Genomic DNA, 15,511 nt, shown 5'->3' with positions numbered 1-15,511 from the left:
AATCGGTTTCCGATCTTTTACAAAGTTTTTTGGTATAGTTAGGGCTTAGTTTTGGATGGTTGAATTAGTTCGGAACTCAGCCGCAAAGGTGGTGTTGCGATGCTAACTTCTTTCCCTTACATGCTAGAGCTATGCGGTATTCGACAAAGTTGTAGATCTCTAAATTTCATGAAACATTACAGAATATACAAAATTTTTAACTCTTCAAGTTCAGATATCTACGAGTTTTTATAAATTTTGTCTGAATTTCACGTTTTATTGTGATAATTTAATGAGTTCTCTCAAATTAATGTCTTACAATTTTTTTCTCGATAGAAATCGAATAATTACGTCGTTTTCTTCCGAGTACAGAAGTTTTCGTACTTCAAACTGCAGTTCAGACTACAGTTAAAATTGTTCTTTTTCTTTACTGCAGAGCTCTAGCGTGTAAGAATAAAAAGTTGGTGTCGAAGCACCATCTCTGCGGCCAAATCGCGAACTAAACTGAGCGTCAAGTTGAAGTTCTTATTACACTGAGAAATTTTGCTGAAGACTGCACATAAGTTGGATAGAGTGTCAAAGTACTGAACCGTGTATTTCACGCAATAAGTACATAGCAATTGTATTTTCACATGAAACCTATAGTTATATTCAAACTAAAATATCACAAAAACACAAAAAACAAATATTTCAAAATTTTAGAAAATGAAGACTTTTTGATGGACAATTTTAAGAAAAAATCATGGTTTGCTAATACTTGCTACCCGCTGAGATATCTACTTCACAAAATTATGTATTTTTTTCAAATTTTGTGTAATATTTTCACTTAAGTACTTCAAAAACTTCTGTACTCGGAAGAAAACGACGTAATTATTCAATTTCTATCGAGAAAAAATTTGTAAGACATTGATTCGAGTGAACTCATAAAATTATCACAATAAAACGTGAAATTAAGACAAAATTTATAAAAACTTGTAGATATCTGAAACTTGAAGAGTTAAAAATTTTGTATATTCTGTAAAGCTTCATGAAATTTAGAGATCTACAACTTTGTCGAATATCGCATAGCTCTAGCATGTAAGGGAAAGAAGTTACCATCGCAACGCCACCTTTGCGGCTGAATTCCAAACTAATTCAAACATCTAAAATGAAACTATACCAAGAAACTTTGTAGAAGATCGGAAACCGATTGGTCAAACCCTGAGAGCGCTATTAATTTCGTACCGCTAGATTCCATTCTGGCCCAGTGTGCACTGGAGCCACGAATCGACTTCAGACAACATTTTGAATTGTAAGATGGCAACTTCCGGTTTCTGTAAAACAGCCTGAAATGGATAATTCCCATGAAATTCGAGTGTCTCCGGAACCAGAAAGATGCACAGAAGCTGAAAATTGATCACAGATACAATCTCGAATTTCAGGATGGTGACTTTCGGTGTCTGGCAAACAGCCGGAAATGACCAAATACCATTCATAATGAATGTTTTCGGAACCAGATTTACGCCCAGATGACAAAAATTGATTTCAAAGGCAATTTTGAAACCCAAAATGACGACTTTCGGTTCCTGAAAAACAGCCCAAACTGACCAAATACCACCCAATATGAGTATCTCCGAAGCCAGAATGTTACAAGAAGCTAAAAATTGACCTCAGACACCATTATGAATTGAAGGATGGCAACTTCTGGTTTCTGAAAAACAGCCAAAAATGACCGATTTCCGTCTAACATGAGTATCCCCGGATCGTGAATGATACACAGCAGCTGAAATCGACCACAGACCCAATTTTGGATTCTAGGTTGGCGACTTCCGGTTCCTGGGAAACAGCCGAAAATGATCGAATCTTCAACCATAATGACGCTCAGAGGACAGAAATTATCTTAAATACGATCTTGAAATCCAAGATGGCGACTTCTGGTTTGTGAAAAACAGCCTAAAATAACCAAATACCATCCAATATGAGTATCTCTGGAACCAGAATGATGCAATGAGCTAACAATTGACCTCAGACACCATTTTGAATTGCTAAATGGCAACTTCTAGGAAATAGTCGAAAATGACCGAATAATACTCAATATGGATTTTTGAGATGTAATCTTTGAGATAATAGACTTTCGTTGTTTTATTAACAATTTAATACATAACGGTTGCTTGCGTTCGATTACAATTAAATAACATGGGAACGTAAAGGGCGGCCAAACTTTAAAACCACGTGTTTAATCATAATTCATTGGTTACCCCTTAACTAGCCCGCTCATCTGATAATAATATTGATCAAATCGGTTGTGTAGTTTCTGAGATAATGAAGTTTCGTGATTTTCACATTTCGGTACATTACAGACGAAGTTACAGTCCGATTACAGTAAAATTTAACAAGGTGTTATGAGACAGCTAGACTTATTAATTGACACAAATTTTGTGGAAATCGGGTCAGCCATCTCTGAGAAAAGTGAGTGAAACCAAGTAGTCTTCGGAATATGTTCCTTTTCATAGCTGGATTTCACAATTTTAAACATAACAGGCAAAGTATTAGTCCGATTGCAAAACAAATCAATAGGGTCTTATGGGGCAACTAGACCTTCCATTTGACTTTCATTTTATGAAAATCGGTTCAGCCATCTCTGAGAAACGTGAGTGAGATTAAACAGTCTTCAGAACACGTTTCTTATCATAACTTTTGAACCACAAGTTCAATCTTTACAAAATTCAAAAGTTAAGGGTATTTCAGGTAGCCCGTTCATTTGAAATCAATTTTGTACAAATCGGTTGTGCAGTTTTAGAGATAATAATGTATCATGATTTTTATATTTTGGTACATACATACAATTGCTAAATGGCAACTTCTAGGAAATAGTCGAAAAAGACCGAATAATACTCAATATGGATATTTCTGTAATCGAGATGATGCAGAAAAACCAAACATTGACCCTGGACACCATTTTGAATTTAAAGACGACCACTTTTAGTTTCTGGAAAACAACCAAAATAACTTAATACCTCCAAATATGGGTATTTCCGGTGTCAGATTGATGCTAGGAAATCTGCCGAAAATGACCGAATACCGCCCAATATGAAAATATTCAGAATTAAGGCGATGCACATAGCAATATTTTAACCAAAAAGCTGGCAAAAAGTCCAATTCGCTCTATTTTGGTAGTAATTGGATCTATTTACATCAAAAACGTGTTATTTTGGTATAATCAACCAATAAACTAGAAAAAGTGCAAAACAAGGTGACATCCATTAAGTACGTCACGCAAATTTTGATCAAAATTCATTTTCACGTTTTTTCACACATTGATGACCCCTACCAGGAGAAGTACATCACGTCATGACACATCTCCAATATAAAATCCAATGATACGACAATCACTTTAAATTCGCTTACTGCATTTTTTAGTGTCTTTCTACACATAATCTATGACAAAGTTTCAACAATTTTTCATATAAATCTTCATTTATCAAATGTCAATAAAATAAAAAGAGGAACCAGGAGGAAGATTTTTCTTTCCGCATATATTAAGTAGGCTTTGACCTTTCTGTAATAAATAGAGTTTTGCCGGGACTTGCCCGGACAGGGTACTGAATCATAAAATTAATTTTACAATATTATGGATTTTTCGCGGTCGGCTTGCACTATCACTTTTTTCGTAAACAATTTGGGATTATTTTATGCATTTAACGTTCTAAATATTGCAAAACATTCTCCTTGTGTTGTACATTATGTCCCGTGAGAGAAAAAAAAACTATTTGAAAAAATTTTCCAATTTTACATGCCACCCGAACAATAGCACGTATTTTTCAAACTGATCAATTATCTGTGGAATAACTCTAGAATAAAACCGTTTGATGTATGTGATTAGGCACCGATGGGTTCTGGGATAGCATGAGTGTATGTTTCAACTGAAATCAATACAAAATAACCCAAGTAACAATTCTATAGCTACTTAGTTTTCTAACGGTTTTATCACAGCAATAAATATTACCAACGGTTTTATGGCGGTTAAACCCGTTGCCAAAAATAGCAAGTCGTAATGAACACTGATAGCTGTCAATAAAACTCTAATAAAACTTACAATAAAGCCGGCAAGAGTCAATGCGATTTTGCTTTATTATTGGTTTTATTATTACTATCTATTGCCCCATAAAACCACTCCAGCTTACTGTCATATAACATAGAAACCAGTTTTATTGCGGTCATTCAAAATCTAAAAAACTACTAGTTGGCTATGAAAAATATCTCATAGAATTGTAATAAATGCCCAGTATTAACCTGTCAAACTTGTAAACGAATATATGCAGGCAATGATATACATACAGGTGAGACAAAACCGGCTTATTAGGTTAGTGTGATGCAGAATTCTGTCGCATTCTCCGTAAGATGAGTGTAAAATGCTTTAGAGCATCTTGCAGAGCATTTGTGAACATTAATGACGGAGAACTCCCAAAATCTAATAAAGTAACAGGGCAAACTTAGTACTGTTCGGTATTATTTTTTAGATTTTATCGCCAGTTTGTCTTGTTTCGGTTGAAAATAATTTCCTATGTCGTTAAATTATGCGTTCTTAAAAATAAGGTAGGGGCAAGACACTATTGATATATTTCGAAATATATTCAATATTCAATTAAACTAAGTATGTATCGTTGCATTTTTCGTGCATCTCTCTATTTATATCAAAGCTTGTTGATTCCTCATTATCGTCGGTGTGATGTCATATTTTTCATAAAAATTAAGTTGTCTAGGCCCCAGGGATTTACCATATTTTTCTCTAATAATACAGGCATCCAACCTTTGCCGCACCTTACAACATATATATCATTGAACTAGGCTTATTGCGGTTACGATTGATACCAACTAATTACCAACCGCGCCATATTGATCTTTTGAAACTTTTTATGATCTTGAAACGAAAATCGAATCGTCGTCTGACTAACAAGAAATTGAACATCCAAAGTTGATTTTGATCTATCTCTGTATTGAAGAACACGGCTAGATTTTTTTTTTCTGAAAACCTGTGCTAAAACAATCCAGTTCATTTTTGCTAACAATGAGATCATTTTTGTAAGCCCGTACTATTTTGATGGCGCATAAATTTTAAGCGCCCATGTTCTCAAAATGCACGAAAAATTTTCATGCGCATATGCTTGAGACCTAGAAAACCTACCAAAAACCCTTTTTTATTTCTTATCTTTTTACAATATCACCATCAAATGAAATCGATTGCACGATGATAACCAACACAGGTGAAACATTTCTCCCGCGATGAGATATTTCCTTATTAAAAAAAGTGACGTGATGTTCTGGTGTGTGTGCAGGAACGGCACAACAAATCAACTTATTACGGTTGCTGTCAAGCAATGAAAAGTACAATTGGACTTATTGTGGCAAGTAGCAGAGCGCAATAATGCAACCAAACTTTTTGCGCTCTTAAAGAGGTAATGCCAGCTGCTTATAGTATGCGGTACTCTTTCCATGTTGTTTTAAAGCAGTTTTATTGCCATTCTTATAATTGCTTCAATAAGCTTGGCAAGGGTGGGCCACCTGGCTGTAAAGCAAACTAACAGCGGTTATCAGAAGGTTCTGATAGTATTTCTAGTTTTAACAGCAGTTTTGTGAAATTGGTCATAAAAACCGCTAAAAGAATGCAATACGACTTAAATTGTTACTTGGGAATGGAAACTATGTATTTTGTATGTCGGACTTTTGGCCAGCTTTTTGAGTCAAATACTCCTATGTGCGATGTACAGAAGCCAAAATTCGAGGACGTTGTCATTTCGATAAAACCAATCATTTCAAACAATTTGTTATTTGACTTTGATCATATCCTATGGCCGATTCGTCGTGAATTTGCAGACTTTAAACACATTGCAAGGAATCAATGAATTTGGAACGTTCAAATAGTACGATACCACATTTAAATTATGCTGAGGCCACATATATCGATCAAAGCAGGTATAGTTTTAAATAGTGTTTGAAAATCTTTTTTTTTGCCATAACTTTTGAGCCACATATCAAATTGTTTTGAAGTTTGTTATTTGTAAGTTTGAGAGATGATTCGTTCGTATGACACTAGTTATGTTCGAATAAGTCATGTAATCTTTGAGATAATAGACTTTCGTTGTTTTATTAACAATTTAATACATAACGGTTGCTTGAGTTCGATTACAATTAAATAACATGGGAACGTAAAGGGCGGCCAAACTTTAAAACCACGTGTTCAATCATAATTCATCAGTAACCCCTTAACTAGCCCGCTCATCTGATATTAATATTGATCAAATTGGTTGTGTAGTTTCTGAGATAATGAAGTTTCGTGATTTTCACATTTCGGTACATTACAGACGAAGTTACAGTCCGATTACAGTAAAATTTAACAGGGTGTTATGAGACAGCTAGACTTATTAATTGACACTAATTTTGTGGAAATCGGGTCAGCCATCTCTGAGAAAAGTGAGTGAGTCCAAGTAGTCTTCGGAATATGTTCCTTTTCATAGCTGGATTTCACATTTTTAAACATAACAGGCAAAGTATTAGTCCGATTGCAAAACAAATCAATAGGGTCTTATGGGGCAACTAGACCTTCCATTTGACTTTCATTTTATGAAAATCTGTTCAGCCATCTCTGAGAAACATGAGTGAGAATAAACAGTTTTCAGAACACGTTTCTTTTCATAACTTTTGAACCACAAGTTCAATCTTTACAAAATTCAAAAGTTAAGGGTATTTCAGGTAGCCCGTTCATTTGAAATCAATTTTGTACAAATCGGTTGTGCAGTTTTAGTGATAATGATGTATCATGATTTTTATATTTTGATACATACATAAATAATTAATAGGGTCTTATGGGACAATAAGACCTTTTATTTGCAATAAATTTCATGAAAATCGGTCCAGCCATCTCTGAGAAAAGTGAGTGAGAATAAAAATCTGCACATATAAACACACACATACACACACACACACATACAGAAAATTCTCAGCTCGTCGAGCTTAGCTCAGCTCGTCGAGCTGAGTCGAGTGATATATGCCATTCGGCCCTTTGGAGCACTTTTATACTTTCGGTTTTGCAAGTGATTGCTATACCTTTCTAGGAGAAAGGCAAAAAAGTGTTTTCAAGGGCTCGTCACTATGGGTTTTTCAGGTAAAACCGGGAATCAACTTCAGAAATCATTTTAGAATCCAAAATTGCGGCTTCCGTCAATAAAGGTATTTCTACACTTTGCGTTCCAAGAATAGTGATGTTGTGTTTCAAGTAAATGAATTTCATAATGATAAAAGTATGATGTATGAAATTTGACGTAATATTTTTGAAATGAGTGGTGCTAATAAGGTTTATGGAAAACCCCGATTTAATCGGTAAGACCCAGCCTTTCTCATTCGAACTTTATTTTTTGTTGAAACAAATTTGCCAAAAAACTTCAAATTTTCGAAAAAAATGCAATTTGATAATTTCTACTGGATTTCCAAGTCCAATTCGCTCTATTTTGGTAGTAATTGGATCTATTTACATCAAAAACGTGTTATTTTGGTATAATCAACAAATAAACTAGAAAAAGTGCAAAACAAGGTGACATCCATTAAGTACGTCACGCAAATTTTGATCAAAATTCATTTTCACGTTTTTTCACACATTGATGACCCCTACCAGGAGAAGTACATCACGTCATGACACATCTCCAATATGAAATCCAATGATATGACAATCACTTTAAATTCACTTACTGCATTTTTTAGTGTCTTTTTACACATAATCTATGACAAAGTTTCAACAATTTTTCATATAAATCTTCATTTATCAAAATGTCAATAATATAAAAAGAGGAACCAGGAGGAAGATTTTTCTTCCCGCATATATTAAGTAGGCTTTGACCTTTCTGTAATAAATAGAGTTTTGCCGGGACTTGCCCGGACAGGGTACTGAATCATAAAATTAATTTTACAATATTATGGATTTTTCGCGGTCGGCTTGCACAATCACTTTTTTCGTAAACAATTTGGGATTATTTTATGCATTTAACGTTTTAAATATTGCAAAACATTCTCCTTATGTTGTACATTATGTCCCGTGAGAGAAAAAAAAACTATTTGAAAAAATTTTCCAATTTTACATGCCACCCGAACAATAGCACGTATTTTTCAAACTGATCAATTATCTGTGGAATAACTCTGGAATATAACCGTTTGATGTATGTGATTAGGCACCGATGGGTTCTGGGATAGCATGAGTGTATGTTTCAACTGAAATCAATACAAAATAATGGAAACTATGTATTTTGTATGTCGGACTTTTGGCCAGCTTTTTGAGTCAAATACTCCTATGTGCGATGTACAGAAGCCAAAATTCGAGGACGTTGTCATTTCGATAAAACCAATCATTTCAAACAATTTGTTATTTGACTTTGATCATATCCTATGGCCGATTCGTCGTGAATTTGCAGACTTTAAACACATTGCAAGGAATCAATGAATTTGGAACGTTCAAATAGTACGATACCACATTTAAATTATGCTGAGGCCACATATATCGATCAAAGCAGGTATAGTTTTAAATAGTGTTTGAAAATCTTTTTTTTTCCATAACTTTTGAGCCACATATCAAATTGTTTTGAAGTTTGTTATTTGTAAGTTTGCGAGATGATTCGTTCGTATGACACTAGTTATGTTCGAATAAGTCATGTAATCTTTGAGATAATAGACTTTCGTTGTTTTATTAACAATTTAATACATAACGGTTGCTTGAGTTCGATTACAATTAAATAACATGGGAACGTAAAGGGCGGCCAAACTTTAAAACCACGTGTTCAATGATAATTCATCAGTAACCCCTTAACTAGCCCGCTCATCTGATATTAATATTGATCAAATTGGTTGTGTAGTTTCTGAGATAATGAAGTTTCGTGATTTACATATTTCGATACATTACAGACGAAGTTACAGTCCGATTACAGTAAAATTTAACAGGGTGTTATGAGGCAGCTAGACTTATTAGTTGACACTAATTTTGTGGAAATCGGGTCAGCCATCTCTGAGAAAAGTGAGTCCAGGTAGTCTTCGGAATATGTTCCTTTCCATAGCTGGATTTCACATTTTTAAACATAACAGGCAAAGTATTAGTCCGATTGCAAAACAAATCAATAGGGTCTTATGGGGCAACTAGACCTTCCATTTGACTTTCATTTTATGAAAATCGGTTCAGCCATCTCTGAGAAACATGAGTGAGAACAAACAGTCTTCAGAACACGTTTCTTTTCATAACTTTTGAACCACAAGTTCAATCTTTACAAAATTCAAAAGTTAAGGGTATTTCAGGTAGCCCGTTCATTTGAAATCAATTTTGTACAAATCGGTTGTGCAGTTTTAGTGATAATGATGTATCATGATTTTTATATTTTGATACATACATAAATAATTAATAGGGTTTTATGGGACAATAAGACCTTTTATTTGCAATAAATTTCATGAAAATCGGTCCAGCCATCTCTGAGAAAAGTGAGTGAGAATAAAAATCTGCACATATAAACACACACATACACACAAACACACACACACATAAAGAAAATTCTCAGCTCGTCGAGCTGAGTCGAGTGATATATGCCATTCGGCCCTTTGGAGCACTTTTAAACTTTCGGTTTTGCAAGTGATTGCTATACCTTTCTAGGAGAAAGGCAAAAAAGTGTTTTCAAGGGCTCGTCACTATGGGTTTTTCAGGTAGAAACCGGGAATCAACTTCAGAAATCATTTTAGAATCCGAAATTGCGGCTTCCGTCAATAAAGGTATTTCTACACTTTGCGTTCCAAGAATAGTGATGTTGTGTTTCAAGTAAATGAATTTCATAATGACAAAAGTATAATGTATGAAATTTGACGTAATATTTTTGAAATGAGTGGTGCTAATAAGGTTTATGGAAAACCCCGATTTAATCGGTAAGACCCAGCCTTTCTCATTCGAACTTTATTGTTTGTTGAAACAAATTTGCCAAAAAACTTCAAATTTTCGAAAAAAATTCAATTTGATAATTTCTACTGGATTTATAGTTTACTTCAAATGGTCAAATTAAGTAGCCAACAGCATAAATATACTAAACATTTTGAAATAAACATCCACACGCATTCGAACATACAATCACATATGCAAACATGTACAGATACACACATACAAAATTACATTCGAAGAAATATGTTTCGATTTCGAATATATTGGGCGAAATTTATTTTTATGATTGCCACTGAGGGGTTTTCAGATAGAGGCCGGGAATCAACTTCAGATTTCATTTTGAAATCCGAAATTGCGGATTCCGTCTTTTAGTATACATCCTAAAATTGCTAAATACGATCCAATAAAGGTATTTCCACTCTTTGCGTTCCAAAAATAGCGTTGTTGTATTTCAAGTAAAAGAATTTCATAATGATACATGTATAATGTATAAAATTTGAAGTAGTATTTTTGAATTGAGTTGTGCTAAAGAGGTAATAAAATGGAAAAAATGATTCCTAATTTCGAACAATTTAATTCCTAGCAACGCCGAGAACATTCAACTTAAATAAAAATGATGTTGAGGTCACATATTTTATTCTAAGCAGTTGGTTTTAAACAGTCATTGGGTTACATTTCTTTCTAAATCATATGAACCACTTAATAAATTCATATGAAATAAATTACTTGTCCGAGACAACCCGTTCGTATAACACCTGTTTTGTTCAAATAAGTTATCTAATCTTTTAGATAGGCAATTACATTCCAGAAATACGCATATTGAGTGGTATTCAATTATTTTGGTTGTTTTCCAGTAACTAAATGTGGTCATTTTTGCCTTTCTCCTAGAAAGGTATAGCAATCACTTGCAAGACCGAAAGTATAAAAGTGCTCCAAATGGCATATATCACTCGACTCAGCTCGACGAGCTGAGCATTTTCTGTATGTATGTGTGTGTGTATGTGTATGTGTGTGTGTGTATGTGCAGATTTTTATTCTCACTCACTTTTCTCAGAGATGGCTGGACCGATTTTCATGAAATCAACTGCAAATGAAAGGTCTTATTGTCCCATAAGACCCTATTAAGTTTCATTGTAATCGGATTTTTTGTTTAGAGGTTATGGTTCAAAATGTGAAAATCATGAAACATCATTATCTCTAAAACTACACAACCGACTTGAACAAAATTGATTTTAAATGAACAGGCTACCTGAAATACCCTTAACTTTTGAATTTCATAATAATTGAACTTGTGGTTCAAAAGTTATAACAAGAAACGTGTTTTGAAGACTGTTTAATCTCACTCATGTTTCTCAGAGATAGCTGAACCGATTTTCATAAAATGAAAGTCAAATGGAAGGTCTAGTTGCCATATAAGACCCTTTTGATTTGTTTTGCAATCAGACTATTACTTTTCCTGTTATGTTTAAAAATGTGAAATCCAGCTATGAAAAGAAACATATTCCGAAGACTACTTGAACTCACTCACTTTTCTCAGTGATGGCTGACCCGATTTCTACAAAATTAGTGTCAACTAATAAGTCTAGCTGCCTCGTAACACCCTATTGAATTTTACTGTAATCGGACTGTAACTTCGTCTGTAAAGTACCGAAATGTGAAAATCACGAAACTTCATTATCTCAGAAACTACACAACCGATTTGATCAATATTAATATCAGATGAGCGGGCTAGTTAAGGCCCAAGTAACACACGTTGGTATAGAATAGTTGACGTTACATATTCCATGACATCAATATAACCAGAAAAGCGCAAAACATGAAGGCTAGTAGAACAACTACCGATAACTGCTAGAAAGCAAGCCAACTTGATATAATTGAGTGGCAAAATACATCTCGAGTACTAATACGGCAATGCGCAAATCTGTTGCTATGACAACTGTTAACCAGCGCATGCGCAAATATGTTGTGTCTGCGCAGTGCAACTAGATCGGCAATTTCTTTTATCAGTGGCAGTTTTTATTGATTATAAAATGATGACAAAAAATAATATTCAACCTTTCAAAAAGAGCTGTTTCTTTCGCTAGAAAATTGAAATTGTTTTCGCATAGTTTCAATGTTATCTGGATATAAAATCTAACAAAACTAGAAAACGTTGTTAGATATACAATAACAAAAATCTGGAGTGATATTGGTTACACTGCAAGCGTTTTGATTATCTTTTGATGGCGCGTTTTGACCCGCTTCGAATAAATATAGAAATCGTTCGTATAGTTTAAAGAATAATTTGATCAAGTAATTTTAAGTTGGGTGTTGAATGCTACGACTATTGTACTAAGAAAAAGCATTTTACAGGTACGTAGTGTTGTTATTAGATGGTGTAATGTCTTCAAAAAGACCAAGTGATAGTGACTGTCATTCTTGAACTCATGTTATCAAAAACATCTCAAAAACCAGAAAAAACGAGCTTGTTTTCGAAATGCGATTGTATTACTGATGAAAAACAACTTCAAACACAATATAATAACACAAGTTTTCAATTGCGCTTGTAGTACACTTATATGACTACTTTCGTTGTTACTTTTTTTCTAACATGTTTTGTGTGTTACTTGGGGGGTTAACTGATGAATTATGATTGAACACGTGGTTTCAAAGTTTGGCTGCCCTATACGTTCCCATTTCATTTGATTATAATTGAACATAAGCAACCGTTATGTATTAAATTGTTAATAAAACAACGAAAGTCTATTATCTCAAAGATTACATGACTTATTTGAACATAACTAGTGTCATACGAACAAGTCATCTCTCAAACTTACAAATAACAAACTTCATAACAATTTGATATGTGGCTCAAAAGTTATGGAAAGAAAAGAAATTCAAAGGCTATTTAAATGGTTTTGTACTATTTTGTACAGATTCATTGATTCCTTGCGATGTGTTTAAAGTCTGCAAATGCACGACGAATCGGCCATAGGATATGATCAAAGTCAAAAGACAAATCGTTTGAAATGAATGGTTTTATCGAAATGACAAAATCTTCGACTTTTGGCTTTTGGCGCCCTTATTCTGAATATATTCATATTGGGTGATATTCGGTCATTTTCAGCAGATTTTCTGGGATCAATCTGACACCGAAAATAGCCATATTGGGAGGTATTAAGTTATTTTGGTTGTTTTCCAGAAACTAACAGTGGTCGTCATTAAATTCAAAATGGTGTCAAGGGTAAATGTTTGCATCATCTCGATTACGGAAATATCCATGTTGAGTATTATTTGGTCATTTTCGACTGTTTCCTATAAGTTGCCATTTAGCGATTCAAAATGGTGCCTGAGGTCAATTGTTAGCTCATTGCATCATTCTGGTTCCACAGATACTCATATTGGATGGTATTTGGTTATTTTAGGCTGTTTTTCACAAACCGGAAGTCGCCATCTTGGATTTCAAAATGGTATTTAAAATAATTTCTGGCCTCCGAGTGTCATTCTGGTTGAAGGAACACCCATATTGGGTGTAATTCGATCATTTTCCGCTGTTTCTCAGGAACCGGAAGTTGCCAACCTAGAATCCAAAATGGGGTCTGTGGTCGATTTCAGCAGCTGTGTATCATTTGTTACCACTTAAAACATTCACCTGCCAAATATGGTTCCATTTAGTTGATTAGTTCGCGAGATGTGCAGAAATTTGTGCAGACACATGTGCTTCTATAAGAGGGACGGGAGTCGAACCATTATGGACATATTTATTACCTTTTAAAACATCCACCTGCCAAATTCGGTTTCATTTGCTTGGTTTGTTCTTGAGTTGTGCAGAAATGTATGTTTCATTTGTATTGGACCCCTCCTTTCCAGAAGAGGGAGGGGTCTCAAACTATCATAGGAACCTTTATCGGGACCAAAAACCCCTACATACAAATTTTCACGTCGATCGGTTCGGTAGTTTTCGAGCCTATATGGATCAAACAGACAGACAGACTGGACTACATTTTTATATGTATAGATTACAACATCAATATTTTAGAACCTAAAGAGTGAATATACATTTATTGGATTGAAGTTTTCATGTAAATCTATTTTTACAAATAAAACTTTGAATGAGAAAGGCTGGGTCGACCGCTAGGTGGATTAATTTAGGTTTTTAATTCAAAATGGCTTCTGTCTAAGACGAACAATAACAAGACAGGCGTCATTCTGGTTCCGGAAACATTCATATTGAATGGTGTTTTGTCATTTTCGGCTGTTTGTCAGACACCGTAAGTTTTAGATTCTAGGCATAATTCTGTTCCGGGAGTCACTCATATTGGATGAAAATCGGCCATTTTTTGCTGTTTTCCAGAAACCGGAAGTCGCCATCTTTGATTCCAAAATTGCATTGCGGTACATTCCCTGGCCTCTGGACGTTACCCTGGTTCCGGAAACACCCATATTAGAAACCGGAAGTTTCCATCTTAAATTTAAAAATAGTTGGTTGTTGGTTCCATCCACTTGATTAGTTCTTGAGTTGTGAATAAATTTGAGTTTCATTTGTATGACACTTCTTTCACAGAAGAGGCAGGGGTGTCGAACCACCATTTTGTTTCATTCACTTGATTATTTCTCGAGTTGTGCAGAAATTTGTGTTTCATCTGCAGGTAATCCCCTTCTAGAAGAGTAGGGGTGTCAAACTATTGTTGACATTTTTGTTACCCCTAAAAACATTTACTTGTCGAATTTGGTTCAAATTACTCGGCTAGTTCTCGAGATGTGCAGAAATTTGTGTTTCATTTGAATTGACCCCTTTTCTTTCAGAAGAGGGAGGAGTGTCGAACCAATATGTACATATTTGTAACCCCTAAAACACAACCACATGTCAAATTTGGTTCAATTTACTTGGTTAGTTTTCGAGATGTGCAGAAATTTGTGTTTCATTTGTATGGGACCCCTCTCTTCCAGAAGAGGGAGGGGTCTCGAACTATTCGAGTCACCTTTCTCGGCCCCTTAAACCCACATATACAAAATTTCACGCAGATCCGTTGAGTAGTTTCCAAGCCAATATGAATCAGTCAGAGCTGCATTTTTATATGTTTAGATTTAGCTGCGGCAATCGGGGTAACTTTTTCATTCTCTGTTTTTCAAAACCAAGCTTGTTTGTTCCTTCTGGCATCGTTAACGGTATTCCAGCGTTGATTTCTCGTGCTGTTTTACGGGTCCTACCGCTTCCAAAGAGTGCACGATCTCATACGCAGCGGCAAACGTTTCGGGATTCTTTGAAATTATTTCGTCGCAAATATCTCGTGCCTCTAACCCGTCAAGTAGTTGTTCGGCCACTATACTGTCTGAAAACTCGCCGTAATCGCAAAAGACAGCACCTTGCTTCAAACGGAGAACGTACTGTGTGGTTGTTTCGTCTTTTTGTTGCACGACCTGTCTGAATTTGATGCTCTCAACGCATTTCGCAGCAGGATCACGAGGGGCTATCAAGAATTTCAATGGGTTGTTCAACTTTCCTCCCATATGAATTCGAGCAATATTCGCGTATTGGGCTTCAGATATATGGCTTAACTGGAGTGCCCATTAGACCCGTTTAAAATAGTCGGCGACGGACAAACCTTCTGTCTAACG

The 15,511-nt window shown here is 35.0% G+C and overlaps 1 protein-coding gene across 26 annotated transcripts in view; it reads left to right on the top strand.

Moving 5' to 3' along the window:
* LOC129732737 (GAS2-like protein pickled eggs) overlaps window positions 1-15,511 on the top strand; it is a 1,144,034-nt gene that overhangs the window by 644,439 nt on the left and 484,084 nt on the right. The window lies entirely within an intron of this gene.

This window comes from Wyeomyia smithii, chromosome 3, assembly GCF_029784165.1.
Source record: "Wyeomyia smithii strain HCP4-BCI-WySm-NY-G18 chromosome 3, ASM2978416v1, whole genome shotgun sequence".
In the NCBI taxonomy this organism is placed as follows: Eukaryota; Metazoa; Arthropoda; class Insecta; order Diptera; family Culicidae; genus Wyeomyia; species Wyeomyia smithii.
The sequence above is the reverse complement of the archived record's forward strand: the minus strand, read 5'-3'. Positions and strand labels throughout refer to the sequence as shown.